Consider the following 15905-nt stretch of genomic DNA (forward strand, 5'->3'; position numbering starts at 1 on the left):
GAGTCTATACCGAAGTGGATGGAAGGAAAGTGCCAAAATAAAGTAGGAAATCAAGGAAGGGAAATTCCACTGGCCAGGGGAGAAGGGAGGGGAAGCAGACAAACAACTGGGAATTCCAGAGAAAGACAAAAAGGTCAAAGGGAAATAAAAGCTTAGCTCAGATAAATAAACCAACCACAAGATCATATAGATGGAGGGAGAAGGAGCAAAAAACTATAGAAAATCCAGAACACAATGAACAAGTATTATACCATAAAGGCATTTGAACCCAAAGTATGGACTGACTCATATAGCTAGAGATAATGATTCAGATATATCCTCAACTAATCATCTTTGAGTGGTTCCAGAAGAACACAGCGATACACTGCAAGGGGCAGGCAGCTAATGCCATAAGATGAAGGCGATAAATGGGACGTTCCCGGGGACCAGCATGGGTGAATGCCTGGGAGAAGCAGGGCAGCTGTAAGCATAGGGGAAAGGGAAGACTGTGGAGATCACAAAGCTATGGGCTATATGAAAAAGAGCTCCACATATAAAACATCAGAAGAGGTAGCACCTGGATCATATGAAGGTCATATGAAGACCTGGCCCTTCTCCTTACCTATCCGCATGCACAAATGATCCTGACGTGAACTGATGTGAACTGACTTTCTTCCCCGTCAGGAAGAAGTTATCAGATATAACCAATTCTCAGGCCTATCCTGTTGGTATAGAGTGATTGTGAAGATGGAACTCTTTTGTCCATCCCTCCAATCTCAGTGCCTCTTTAAACAGCCTTTGAGATATTGATTAACACATCAAATCTGATTAGCATATCAGGGGACCTGATCTGCCAGGTACATTCAACCTGGCTCTTTGATTCCCCCACTTTTGAGCTCCCTGGCCCTTCCTCTCTCTTTGACCCTCCCTCCGATCTCCCACCTTTACCTCTCTGGTCTCCCTGACAAACCCCCAAAGCTACATTTCCCCCATAAAAAGATCTGCTTCTCTCTCTCTCCCTCATTGTACTTTCCCTTTAATAGTGCCTTTCTCCTTGCTCTCACTCACTCTGGCTAGTCTAACCTGCCAGTCCATGGCTTACTCCCACCTAACCGAGCATTTCCTTTCTTGTGGTTAATTATAAGTTCCCCTAGGAAATATATCTTTTCCCTTGCTAACTGTACACTCTCTCAACTTTCATATTTGTCACTCATTGTACCTATTTTATCGGTTATTTTGTCTGTAAATTAGTCCCCTAAATAAATCTTCCTTTTGGCAAAGAGAATGGCCATTGTGAATTTGTCACTTTTTCCAATTAGGAATTGCTACCTCGATTCCATCCTGTCTTTTCCAACAGATTGCCCCCACTATTATCCCCATTCTCTCACTAAGATTTAATCTACCCATCTACTGACCGCTTCCCTCCCTTGCCACTCCCACCCTCAAAAAATCCTCACCGGGCAGAACCCAAACGTCTCACAATGCAGCAACATTGTGTGATGGTCAACTATGATAGATTTGGCTCCTCAGCAATACAGTGATCCAAGACAATTCCAATGTGGCTGATGTAGACACCAGATGATAGCAGACCCCGAAAGTTGGGAGTTTGTTCATGTGAAGAATGCACAAAGGCCTTTCTCTGGGGCAAAGGGTAGATTTAGTTAGAGGAATAGATGGGATACAATAGATACCGGGTGTGGTGAGCTTTTTCTTCTCAAAACACAGCCAGGTGATAAAAGTTCAGATCTTTTATTATCTCCAATATAGCCCGGTTAGCTTAGAGGCCTATCTTTCTGCTTGGTTCCAAGAGCTCCCTCCGAATGTCACCAAATCCAAAGGTTTTGTCCTTCAGCCTCTGCCTCTGATTTCTTCAGCCTCCAGCCAGCTCCACTCTTCATGTCATTCCGGTGAAATCTATCAAAGTGCTCTCTGTCTGCACCAGAGTGCTCCTCTCCAGTCCAGCTGAACTCTCTTCTGCGACCAGCCAACCAAGTGGAATATATTCTCTCTTGCCTTTCCTCGGAGAGAGGACTTCTGGCATAATTCCACTGAAATCTCACCGAGAGCCTCTGTCTGTTTCTTTTATACAAGAGGGAGGAATTGTGGGATACGAGAGAGAGGGATTATGGGTTTTCTCCCATAGTGCTCTCTGGCCCAAAGAGCTTCAAGGGAGGTGTGAACTCCCAAAGTTACAAAGTTTACTTTGTGAAGCTGGCATACTTGTGAACTCCAATGAGTAAAGGTGCAAACACAAGCATTGTACTAATCAGTTCTACTTAGTACCTTGTTTCAGGTTCTGCCCAAAACATCTTCTTGTAAGATTAGATCAACTCTAATTAGTTAGCAGTTTGTAAAGATTCCAACAACCGGGAGCGGTAAATATGAAATAGAGTTGGGAGAGCATAGGAAGGGGTTTTAATAATTAATGGTAGAAAGGACAGGTTCCCAAGTAGGACTTACCATTGACCAGGAGAACACCCCCCACCATGAGATTGGGGCATGCCCTTAGCTGGCAGGCTAAATCCTGAAAGGGATGTAGTATCCCAAAAGAGTTAGTTAGCTATAAGGAGGAGCAGTGGGGTTAGGAGCGATCATATGGCATGGGGGTAAGGAGAAAGACACCACGAGGCAGAGTGCTATGGCAGCCTGACCCAAAGGAGGGCAGTGAGTATGGCATGGCTTTAAATAGATTTTAGAGGGAAAATTTAACCTCAAGGACATGACTGGGATTTCTGACAGGACATGACAAGGTGAAGCTGCTTGAGACCCCTATAGAGGATGGACCTCAGAGGTTTGACATAACTTGGGTAGGTGAAACCAAGGAGCTAAACTATTCATTATCAGTGCCTTCTCCCTGCTTGCCTCAGGGATGGATTCTTCAGTTTCTCTCTGTCCAACATACCATTCAGGACTCTTCAAATTCCAAAAGACTTGTTAGGGGAAATGCCATTGACATCCAGAGAAAGAACTATGGAAACTGGGTGGGGATGGAGGCATATTATTTTCACTTTTTAAAAAATTCGTTTTCAGGATGACTAATGTGGAGATGTATTTGACATGATTGTATATACATAACCTATGTCCGATTGCTTGCTGTCTTGGGAGGGAAGAGCAAGGGAGGGAATAAAATTTGGAACTCAAAATCTTACTAAAATGAAGGTCGAAGGCTGTCTTTGCATGTAATTGAAAAATAAATATTATTAAGAGGAGGTAAAAAAAAGAGTAAAAAATAAATCCTCACTGGATCCTTCCATCCCCACTAGCTACCCTCTATATCTTTTCCCTTTCAAGGCCAATTCCTTGAGGTCATCTACAGTCAGTACCCATATTTTCTTTCCCCTCCCCCTTTTAAAATGTCTATAATCTAGTTTCTGACTTAATCATTCAACTTAAATTTCTCTTTTCAAAGTTACCAACGATCTAATGGTGAGATTCAATGGTCTTTTCTTAAGCCTCATTCTTCCTGATCTCTCTGCAGCTTTTGATACTATTAATCCTTCTCTTCTCTTGAATAGGCTTCTCTCTCTTGGTTTACTAGACATTGTTCTCTCCAAGTTTTCCTCCTACCTGTCTGATGGCTCCTTTTCATGATCTGTTGATAGATCTTCATCCAAGTGATATCTGCCAACTCTAAGTATTACGCAGGATTATATTCTGTGACCTCCTCTTCTCCCTTCATACTCTTTGTGTTTGGCGATCAGCTTCCACAGATTCAATTGTCATCTCTCTACAGATGATTCTCAGATCTCTTTATCTAATCCTAAACTTTTTTCTACTTTGAGTTCATCTTTGCCTGTTGACCTTCTTAAAGTGAATGTTCTGAAACCTCTTAAAACTCAACACATCTACATTAGAAGGGAAACAATAAACTGGGAAAACATTTTTACAATCAAAGGTTCTGATAAAGGCCTCATTTCCAAAATATATAGAGAATTAACTCTAATTTATAAGAAATCAACCCATTCTTCAATTGATAAATGGTCAAAGGATATGAACAGACAATTCTCAGATGAAGAAATTGAAACTATTTCTAGCCATATGAAAAGATGCTCCAAGTCATTATTAATCAGAGAAATGCAAATTAAGACAACTCTGAGATACCACTACACACCTGTCAGATTGGCTAAGATGACAGGAAAAAATAATGACAAATGTTGGAGGGGATGTGGGAAAACTGGGACATCGATACATTGTTGGTGGAATTGTGAACACATCCAGCCATTCTGGAAAGCAATTTGGAACTCTGCTCAAAAAGCTATCAAACTATGCATACTCTTTGACCCAGCAGTGTTACTACTGGGCTTATATCCCAAAGAGATCTTAAAGAAGGGAAAGGGACCTGTATGTGCAAGAATTTTTGTGGCAGCCCTCTTTGTAGTGGCCAGAAACTGGAAAATGAGTGGATGCCCATCCATTGGAGAATGGCTGAATAAGTTGTGGCATACAAATATTATAGAATATGATTGTTCTGTAAGAAATGACCAGCAGGATGATTTCAGAGAGGCCTGGAATGACTTACATGAACTGATGCTGAGTGAAATGAACAGGACCAGAGCATCATTATATACTTCAACAACAATACTATATGATGATCAATTCTGATGGACCTGGCCCTCTTCAACAATGAGATGAACCAAATCAGTTCCAATAGAGCAGTAATGAACTGAACCAGTTACACTCAGCGAAAGAACTCTGGGAGATAACTAAGAACCACTACATAGAATTCCCAATCCCACTATTTTTGTCCGCCTGCATGTTTTATTTCCTTCACGGGCTAATTGTACACTATTTCAAAGTCCGGTTCTTTTTGTACAGCAAAATAACTATATGGACATGTATACATATATTGTATTTAACTTCTACTTTAACATATTTAACATGTATTGGTCAACCTGCCATCTAGAGGAGGGGGTGGGGGGAAGGAGGGGAAAAGTTGGAACAAAAGGTTTTGCAATTGTCAATGCTGTTAAATTACCCATGCATATATCTTGTAAATTAAAAGCTATATAATAAAAAAGAAGAAAGAAAGAAAGAAAGAAAGAAAGAAAGAAAGAAAGAAAGAAAGAAAGAAAGAAAGAAAGAAAGAAAGAAAGAAAGAAAGAAAGAAAGAAAGAAAGAAAGAAAGAAAGGAAGGAAGAAAGAAATGACCAACAGGAAGATTTCAGAAAGACCTGGAGAAACTTACATGAACTGATGCTGAATGAAATGAGCAGGAGCAGAAGATCATTATATACTTCAACAACAATACTGTATGATGATCCATTCTGATGGACGTGGCTTTCTACAGCAATGAGATGAACCAAATCAGTTCCATTTGTTCAATAATGAATAGAACCAGCTATACTCAGCAAAAGAACTCTAGGAAATGAGTGTGAACTACTACATAGCATTTCCAACCCCTCTGTTTTTATCCACTTGCATTTTTTTATTTCCTTCTCAGGTTAATTTTACCTTATTTCAAAGTCTGATTTTTCTTGTGCAGCAAAATAATTTTATGGGTATGCACACATATATTGTATTTAACATATACTTTAACATATTTAACATGTATTGGACTACCTGCTATCTGGGGGAGGGGGTGGGGGGAAAGAGGAGAAAAGTTAGAACAGAAGGTTTTACAAGGGTCAATGCTGAAAAATTACCCATGCATATATCTTGTAAATAAAAAGATATATATTTTTTTAAAAAAGACTCAACATGTCCAAAATTGAATCCATTATCTTTCTGCCCAAACCCTGCCATCTGCCTAGTTTATTATCCCTATTGAGGGTGTCACCATTTTCTCAGTCCCTAATCTCATGACCCAAGTATCACCCTCAATTCCTCACATTATTGAATCCTGCCAATTCTACCTTCCCAACATCTCTCCTATGCACCCTCTTGTCTCCACTGCCACTGCTACCACTCTGGTGCAGACTTCTATCTCCTCATCCCTGAGCTATTGAAAAAGCTTTACTGGAGGATGATTTCAGAGAGGCCTGGAGAGACTCACATGAACTGATGCTAAGTGAAGTGAGTAGAACCAAGAGAACATTGTACACAGCAACAACAAGATTGTGATGCTCAACTCTAATGAACTTGGCTCTTTTCAACCATGAGACGATTCAATCCAATTTCAATAGACTTGTGATGGAGAGAGCCATCCACATCCAGAAAGAGAACTATGGGGACTGACTGTGAATCACAATAAAACATTTTTACTCTTTTTGTTGTTGTTTGCTTGCTTTTTTCTCATTTTTTTTTCCTTTTTGATCTGCTTTTCTCTAAAGAGAGAGAGAGAGAGAGAGAGAAAGTCAGAGAAACAGAGAGAGAGAAGGAAAAGGACATAGACAAGTATTTACAGTAGTTCTTTTTGTGGTGGCAAAGAATTGAGAGGATTTTGAAGGAAACTGAGGGAGTGCCCATAAATGGGAAATGACTGAACAAGTTGTGGTATATGATCGTAATGGAATGTTATTGCACTAAAAAAAAAAAATGACAAGGAGCCTGGTTTCAGAAAAGCCTAGAAAAGTTTGCATGAACTGATACAAAGTGAGTAGAGACAGGAGAACAGAGTATACAATAATACCAACATTGTAACAAAGATCAATTGTGAATGACCTAGTTAAAATCAGCAGCACAAAGATCCAAGACAAGTCCAGAGGATTTAGGATGAAAAAAAATGCTATCTGCTACCAGAGAAAGAACCGGCAGAGTGTGAATGCAGATTAAAGCAGACTTTTTAAACTTTATTTTTCTTATTTGGTTTTAGTTTGGGGTTTGCTGATATTTTAGGATTCTTTTTTGTTATTGTTCTGTTTTCTTTCACAACATGAGTAATGTGGAAATATGTTTTGCATGACTGAACATGTATAATCTATATCAAATTACTTGCCTTGTCAAGAAGAGGGGAAGGAAAGGAGGGAGGGAGGGAGGGAGAGAATTTGGAACTTTTAAAAAGTTAAAAATTTTAAAAACAAATGTTAAAAACGTTTTTATATGTAATTGGGAAAAAAGAAAATAGGAAAAGAAAAAAGAAAAAGAAAAAGGGAAACTCTAGATCCTCCCAAATCATTGATTATTATTCAGGAAAGAAATTTAGAACTTTGCCAAAATGGCTATAATACTGTGAATACCCTTTCATCCAGCAATAACACTGCTGGATCTCTATCCCAAAGACATTGGGAAAAAAGGGAAAGAACCTATTTGTACAAAAATATTTACAGCAGCTCTTTTTGTGGTGGCAAGTAATTGAAAATCAAAGGGTTGTCCATCAATTGGGGAATAGCTAAACAAGCTGTGGTATATGACTAAAATAGAATATTATTATTTTTTAACAGAACCAAGGGAATAATTTATTAGCTTACAACAATAACATTGTAGAGACAAATAATTTTAAAAGACTTAGTAACTAATCAACAGAAAGACAAACCACAGTTCCAGAACACCACCAATGAATCATGCTAACCACATACTGATGATGAAACAGTGGATTCAAGGAGCAGAATAAGACATTTTTTCAGACATAGACAATTTGAGATTAATAAGACATGTTTTTCCAGATATGGCAGGGTGAGATATGCTTAGCTATGTATTTTTAAGAGTTTTGTTTTGTTTTGTTTCCTCCAATGATGGTCAATGAGAAGGAAAGTTTTTTTAAATTTTACTTTATAAAATGGAATATTATTGTAGTATAAGAAATGACACAAAGGAATATTTCAGAAAAACCTGGAAAAAATTCACATGAACTGATGCATAATGAAATGAGCAGAGAAAGGAGAATGTCGTACATAGTAACAGCAATGTTCAATGAAGAATTGTGAATGAATTAACTGTTCTCAGCAATACAAAATCTAAGACAATTCCAAAGTACCCATGTTCAAGTATAGTATGTGCCTCCAAAGAAAAAACTAATATCAATTGAATACAGACTGAAGCATGCTATTTTCTACTTCCTTTCTTCCATTCTTTTATTTTATTCTAGTTGTGTTGTACAAAATGAGGAAATGTTTTACATAATTGCACATGTATAGCCTATATCTGATGGCTTACCATCTTAGGAAAGGGAGAGGGGAGGAGGGATGGAATTTGGAACTTAAAACTTTAAAGGAAAATATTTAAAAATTGGAAAAAATCTAATTATTAATAATCACTTCACTATATAAGAGATGTTCTGAAGGTAAAATCAACAGGCCTTGGCAACAGATGGAAGGATGAGGCAAGGAGGTTAGTAGTTGATGATGACCCCTAGATAGGTTGCAAGCATTCAACTATTAAAGTGATCATTCTTTTTTTTTTCTTGCTCATTTTCTTTCCTTTCCCTTTTTTATTAAAGCTTTTTATTTTCAAAATGTATGCCCAGATAATTTTCAACATTTATTCTTGCAAAACCTTGTGTTCTAAATTTTTTCCCCGTCCTTCCTCCCCCCCCCCACTTCCCCAGATGGCAAGTGATCCAATATATGTTAACCATATGCAATTCTTCTATACCTATTTCCATAATGAGCATGCTGCACAAGAAAAATCAGATCCAAAAAAAAAAAGAGAGAGAAAGAAAACAAAATGCAAGCAAACCACAACAATAAAAGTGAAAAGACTATGTTGTGATCCACACTCAGTCCCCACAGTCCTCTCTCTGGGTACAGATGGCCCTCTTCACCACAAGACCATCAAAACTGACATGAATTACCTCATCGTTGAAAAGAGCCACGTCCATCAGAATCGATCATCGTATAATCTTGCTATAGCTGTGTATAATGTTCTCTTGGTTCTCCTCACTTCACGCAGCATCAGTTTATGTAAGTCTCTCCAGGTCTCTCTGAAATCATCTTGCTGATCATTTCTTATGGAACAGTAATATTTCATTATTTTCATATACCATAACTTATTCAGCCATTCCTCAACTAATGGGCATCCACTCTGTTTCCAGTTCCTTTGCCACAATGTGATCTTCCTAAACCACAGGTCAGACCATATCACTCCATCCCCACTTTCAATGAACTCCAATGGCTCCCTATTACTTCAAGGATCAAAATTGAAAAATCCTATTTGGCTTTTAAAACTCCCTTCACGACATATTTTGATGGAAGTGGATTTCTTTGACAAAGAGACCTGAGTTTCAATTGATAAATGACGGACAAAAGCAGCTACACCCAAAGAAAGAACACTGGGAAACGAATGTGAACTATCTGCATTTTTGTTTTTCTTCCCGGATTATTTATACCTTCTGAATCCAATTCTCCCTACGCAACAAGAGAACTGTTCGGTTCTGCAAACATATATTGTATCTAGGATATACTGCAACATATCCAACATATAAAGGACTGCTTGCCATCTAGGGGAGGGGGTGGAGGGAGGGAGGGGAAAAAAAATCGGAACAGAAATGAGTGTCAATATAATGTAATTATTAAATAAAAAATTTAAAAAAAAATTTAAAAAAAAAAAAATAAAATAAAAAAATAAAAAAAAAAAATAAAACTCCCTTCACATCCTGACCCCTTCTTACTATTCCAGTCTTTTTATATCTTATTCCCTTCTATGCATTCTATGAATCGATGACTCAGGGCTGCCTGCTATTCTTTGAACACAACATTGTTCAATTTACCACCTAGGTGTGTTTTCACTGGCTGTCCCTCGTGCCTGGAATGCTCTTTCTCCTCCCCTCTGACTCCCAACTACCTAAAGTTTCCTTCCAGTCTCAGCTTGAATCTCACCTTTGGCTAGAAGGCTCAGGCTCATTTGATCCTCCTATATCTAGGTGCCTTCCCTAAGGTTATCTCCAATTCATCAAGAATCCATTTTGTTTGTCTATACCTGTCCGCATGTCCGCATTGCATTCTCTCCAATGAAAACTGTAGGAACTCCTTGAAGACAAGTACTGGGTCTTCACTTTTATTTGTATCTTGAAAATACTGCTTGGTGCCTTGGTCACATTGTAGGTACTTCCTAAATATTGATCAATTCAGCTGGCAGAGATGTAAGGAAAACCATTCCAGACCTGGGAAACAGAATATGTAAAGCCAGAGAAATACCTGAGATAGAGTTCGAAACAAATTCAGCATTTGGAATTTATCAGGGACTGGAAGAAAATTAAGGCTCTTAACATCTTCTAGCCTCTTTTAAACAAAAAGCATCATCAAAAGAGCAGTTTTAAAATACCATTGAAAATGCCCCCCCCCCAATAGCAGCTCTTTTTGTGGTAGCAAAAAAGAATTGGAAAATGAGTAGATGCCCATCAGTTGGGGAATGGCTGAACAAGTGATGGTATATGAAGATAATGAACTATTATTGTTCCATAAAAAACAATGAACAAGCTGATCTGAGAAAGGCCAGTTTATATGAACTGATACTGAGTGAAACGAGCAGAACCAGGAACACATTGCACACAGTAACAACAAAAATGCGTAATTATCAACTATGAGAGACTTGGTTCTTAGTGGCTCAGTGATCCATGGTGATCCCAATAGACTTTGGATAGAAAATGCCATCTGCATCCAGAAAAAGAACTAAAAAGACTGAATATAAATTAACACATGCTATGTTCACTTTATTTTCCTGGTTTTTATTTTGATCTCTCCTGTGGTTTTTCCCTTTTGCTTTGATTTTTCTCTCCCAACATGATTCATAAAATAATGTGTATTAAAAGTAAATAAATTTACTAGGAAAACAAAAGAAACTGCCCCCCCCTAAAAATAGCAAAAAAATATATTTTTTGCAAATCCAGTATTGATAAAAGGTACAGAGAAACAGGCCCTCTTAGATACTGTACAGGAAACTCACAAATCAGGAGCAACTCAACAGTAGGACAGGAGTCACAAAATTTCTTGTACTTTTTAATTCCATGTTTTCCTGACTTGAATTTTGATCCCAAAAACATGAAAAAGGAAAGAGGACCTAGTTATACAAGAATATACACAGCTTCTAACAGTAAAAATTTGGAAACTACCTATGTATGTCCAACAATTGGAGAATGTAGTAGTACCTTTTAGCAAAGTGAAGTATAATGATATGTTGAGGTACTATCCAAAAACAATCCCTGCAATGAACTATGCAAGAACACCTAGAAAGGGTTTCTCTTTTCCCCAAAAGCCATTCTTCTACTTACCTTCTCTATTTTTTTCTCAGATACTGATCTTATCACATCAATTCACTTCAGAGTCATCCTCAGTTTGTCCCTCTGCTCCCAAATTTACACACACACACACACACACACACACACACACACACTAAGCCTTGTTGAATTTCCCTTCCCAATATGCATCCCTTTCTCTTTCTCTTCAGTCACACAGTTAGCACTTCAGTTCAGGTCCTCTTCACCTTTCACCTGAACTATGGCCTTAAATAGTCCTCAAGTTTGTCTCATTGAATCATAAGGATGTCAGATTGAGAATGTGATGAAGTTAGGAACAAGCACTACATGGGGTTCGGCAGTAATTCACATGTGAATAATTTCCCAATGGCTTTCTCAAAAGGTATTTTTATTTTATAAAAAGAGGTTACAGATAAAATAAAGAGGTAAAATAGACACCAAAAGTGGTAAATAAGAAAGATCTTGGGGAGCATATAGTTAACAAGGAAAAGGGTTTTAGCAATTAACAATGGAAAAGGCAACGAGAGAAAGGAAATATTCCATGAGGTGGGAGGATGCCATTAACTGGCAGGCTAAACCCAGAGAGGAGTTTAGCACCCTAAAAGAGTTAGTTAGCTATAATAAGAAGAAAGACATCATGGGGGAGAGGGGAAGAGAAAAACATCACCAGGCAAAACAACATGGCAGCTTAGCTCTAATAAGGACTTAGCAAAGATGGCATAGGCCACGGCCAGATTTATAGGGGAAATTTAATCTCATGAGGTTTAAAGTGTCCTAACTTGGCTCTCTGGTTGGATACAGTAAGGTGGGATTTCCCAAGATCTTTACGAGGTGGAATTGTAAAATTAAGTTGATCAGTGCCCTTCCCTGCTTGCCTCAGGAGTATTATAATCTTATCAGTACTCCAAGGCCTTCTCTGCCAGCCCCACCTAGTTACCCAGGACCTCATCCAAGGGAAATACCTGAAAAGAGTTTCTTCTTGAAGCTTCTCCCTCCAACACGGGGAAGCCCACCACCTCCCAAGTCAGCTCTGTTAAACTTAAATCTACCCCTCTGGAACTTCCTCTTGTTATTTCTGTTTTGCCCTTCTGGGGTTAAAGCAGAATGAATCTAATTCTTCTGCACCACTGGAGGGCTCTTCCTTCCAATACATACCTCTCCTGAGTCTTCTCCAACCTAATATAGCCATTTCCTCCAACCAGTCCTTATATGATATGAAGTCAAGGCCTTTGATGAACCTTATTGCCCTCCTTTAAAAAATGCTTTCCAGCGTATCGACCTCAAACTGACAACAGTAATCCAGACGTGATCTGACCAGGGCAAAGGAGAGAGGAACCATTACTTCTTCATTTCTAGAAACAGTGCTTCTCTGAACACAAGGCTGCATTTGTTTTGGGAACTATTGCAGCCCTTTATAACTCCCACACTGTTTTCAACCAAACTGCTGTAATCATGCCTCCCATATCCTGTACTTGTGAAGTTGAGTTTTTGAAGCCGAGTAAGACTTCACGTTTATCCCAAAATGGAAAGTGTTAAACAGCACATGGTCTGGCACGGATCCCTGAGATTCTCCACCAGAGACTTCTCACCAAGCAAACTTTTAACCATTAATCACTAATCTTTGGGTTTGGCCTCTTCATCCAATTCTAAATCCATCTAATTATACTATCTAGGCCCCAGTTTCTTAAACTGTAGTTCATAACCACATAACTGAGTGTGAGGACTGTGAAATTGTGATTTATTATCAGTAAATGTTTGATTTGTGTTTCTATTTTATGTACCTATATACCCAGGGTCATATAAAAATTTCTAGGGCAAAAAGGGGTCACGGTTGGAAAAATTGTAAGAAGCCCTGATTTCATCCATATCTTTTCATCTTTTCTATAAGAATATATATGAGATATTTTCTCAAACTAAGGTGGTAGCTGTGTGACTGAAGAGAAAGGGATGGATTTATCAGATGCTTTGCTAAAAATTGAAGCACACATCTACAACTTTCCCTTGCTCTCCTGGTTCACTAACATTGTCAAAAAAGGAATTAATGTTAGTCTGGCATCTGCCCCCTTTTGTGTTGGATCGTTGAATGTTTAGTGCTATCTTTTGCTTTTATATCACCTTCGTTTATATAGAGATAGATTATTCATATACAGACAAAGAGAGAAGAAGAGGAAGAGGGAGAGAGGGAGAGAGAGAGGGAAAGGGAGAGGGAGAAAGAGAGAGAGATTCATCCCCTATCCAACAAGCTGTCCCTTGTAACAAATAATAAAAGGAGGGAAAAAAGCAATTCAGCAAAACTAACCAACATATCAGCTCTCTGACAGTATATATGCAATGTTCCATCCCCTTCTCTTCCAACTCAACAAAAAAAAAAAAGATGGAGATACATTTTCTCATCCCTCCTGCACTCATGCTTGGTAATTATAATCCAATAGCCTTAATTCTGAGGTGCTCTGTACTGTTTATTTACATTGTGCGTGTTGTTTTTCTGGCTCTCCTTCTATAACTCTATAAGTTTACATAAGCCATCTTAGGCTTCTCTGAATTCTTCACATTCATCATTTCATACAGTGCAATAAATAATGTTCCATTATATTCACGTACCACAATTTCTTCAGCTATTCCATAATCAATGGCAAATCTATCGTTTCTGGTTCTCTGCTACTACAAGAAGGGCTGCTCTTAATATTCTGCTGTGAAAGTTAAGCATGGGATCTTTCTTACTGTATTGGATCTCCTTGGGGTAGGAACCTAGCAGTGGGATCTTTAGATCAAAGTGCATTTCAGGCACGATCTGTTCTTGAGACAATCATACCGGTTCTTGAGTCATTGGTTTCTTGGCGCTGTCTCTTTGAGCTGTTCTAGAATGGTCCTAAGAACTGAAGTTTTAGTGTAGTGTGTAGCTTTTGTTCTTTCCATTTTTTTAAAAATCAGAACAAGATTTCCCTTTCTCTGTTCCCATTATCCTTCTTTTCTCTCCTGCTTTTATTCCTTTCTGCAATCCATTCTTCCCATGGTTGCTGTGCTTAACCCTAACCCAGATTCCTCAAGAAGAGAGCTAATCGTGTCATTACTCTTCTCAAAAAGCCCTAGTGCCTCCTTCTCTCCTCCAGGATAAAATGTAATTCCTCCAGCATTGCAACTTTGGTATCCATCGATCTTTCTGGGCCTTATCTCTGTTACTCCCCTCTGTATACTCTTAATTCCGGCCAAACCGGCTTCCTGGCTGTTGTTTGTAGGTGATTTTCCATCTCCTTCCCTCCATGTCCTTGTACAGACTGTCCCTCAGGAGGGAGATATGCTACCCCCTCACCTCCCATCAAGGCTTAGGTCAGTCAAATGCCACTTGCTACAAGAGGCCTCTCCTAAGTTTCACATGATTCTGTCTCCCTCCCTCTCCCACAGAATCGCGGGATAGTTTCAGCTATCTTTTTGTGTTCTTTCATTGGGGAAAATGAAGCTCCTTGTGAGGACCAGGATCTCTAAGGTCAACAGAGGGCTTGTTACATATCAGATACTTAATAAAGTATCTGATATTAATGCTTGCCTAAATTGACTTCCTGGAAGGGATACAAAGTGATATCTTATGCACATTGGCTACAACTGTTGTCATCCACAGGAGCTCTGTGGAACATCTTAAATATATTACATTTTATATATATTACATACTATTGATTGTATTAAATGTATTTAATAATATAATAATATTTATTAATTTAATAATATTTAATATATGTCATATTTAACATGTATTGGACTACCTGCCAGCTAGGGGAGGGGACAGAGGGAAGGAGGGGAAAAGTTGAAACAGAAGTTTTTGCAAGGGTCAATGTTGGAAAATGACCCATGCATCTGTTTTGTATATAAAAAGCTATAATAAAAAAATAAAGTATATGTTAAATCCAATATATGCATACATATTTATACAGTTATCTTGCTGCACAAGAAAGATCAGACCTAGAAAGAAGGTTTAAAAAAAAAAAAACCTGAGAAGGAAAACAAAAAGCATAGATAGTTTTCAACATTCACCCTTGCCAAACTTTGTATTCCAAATGTTCTTCTCCTTCCCTTCCCTCCACCTCCTCTCTTAGAAGGGGTGCAATTCTTCTATACATATTTCCACAATCATGCTGCACAAGGAAAATCACATCAGAAAGAGAAAAAAATGAGAAAGAAAACAAAAAGCAAGCAAACAACAACAAAAAAGGTGAAAATACTATGTTGAGATTCACACTCAGTCCCCACAGTCCTCTCTCTGGATACAGATGGCTCTCTCCATCACAAGACAAGCGGCACTGTCCTGGAGGTGATTCTTTACTGCCTTAGCTAGAGCCCCCACTGGTGTGCTTCCCCCTTAAAATGATCAGTTAAGAATAATTTTAGTCATCTAGTGTTAAATAGCTTTTAGAAAGACTATTTTGGGGGCAGCAGATGGTATTATGGTGAATAGAGCACCGGGCCTAGAATCAGGAGGACGTGAATTCAAATCTGTCCTCAGACACTTAATATTTATTAGCTGTTTAATCATGGGCAAGTAATTTAATCTCAATTGCCTCCCAAAAAAAATTTGTTAAGAAGATATAATAAGAACAATTGATACAAACATCCCCCAAAAGTCTATGATATATATCCCCTAAAAGTCTGTAATATGCTTCTTCATAAATTCTTTTCCAAGTTCATAAACTTATTGGAAATCCATTCCTCTTATTTGTGGGGTATTCAGGAAGTTCTACCCAGGCATGGTGTCATTTCCTTGCTAGGTTCCTTGTGAAGCCAGTATAATCTGACATTAGTTCCCATTGCCATTGCTATCAGCTCATCTGGGAACACAAATGGAAAGATCCAAATCGGCCAAAAGCTC

At 38.5% G+C, this 15905-nt stretch overlaps 1 long non-coding RNA gene across 1 annotated transcript; it reads right to left on the reverse strand.

Moving 5' to 3' along the window:
• Nucleotides 1–1613: 1613 nt before the first annotated feature.
• On the reverse strand, nucleotides 1614–6236 carry LOC127542358 (uncharacterized). The gene is made up of 2 exons (XR_007948639.1): nucleotides 5972–6236; nucleotides 1614–5260 (listed from the first exon to the last, which is right to left on the reverse strand). It is a non-coding gene; the product is annotated as an uncharacterized LOC127542358 (long non-coding RNA).
• Between the last annotated feature and the right edge of the window lie 9669 nt (nucleotides 6237–15905).

Source organism: Antechinus flavipes, chromosome X (genome assembly GCF_016432865.1).
Source record: "Antechinus flavipes isolate AdamAnt ecotype Samford, QLD, Australia chromosome X, AdamAnt_v2, whole genome shotgun sequence".
Taxonomy (NCBI): Eukaryota; Metazoa; Chordata; class Mammalia; order Dasyuromorphia; family Dasyuridae; genus Antechinus; species Antechinus flavipes.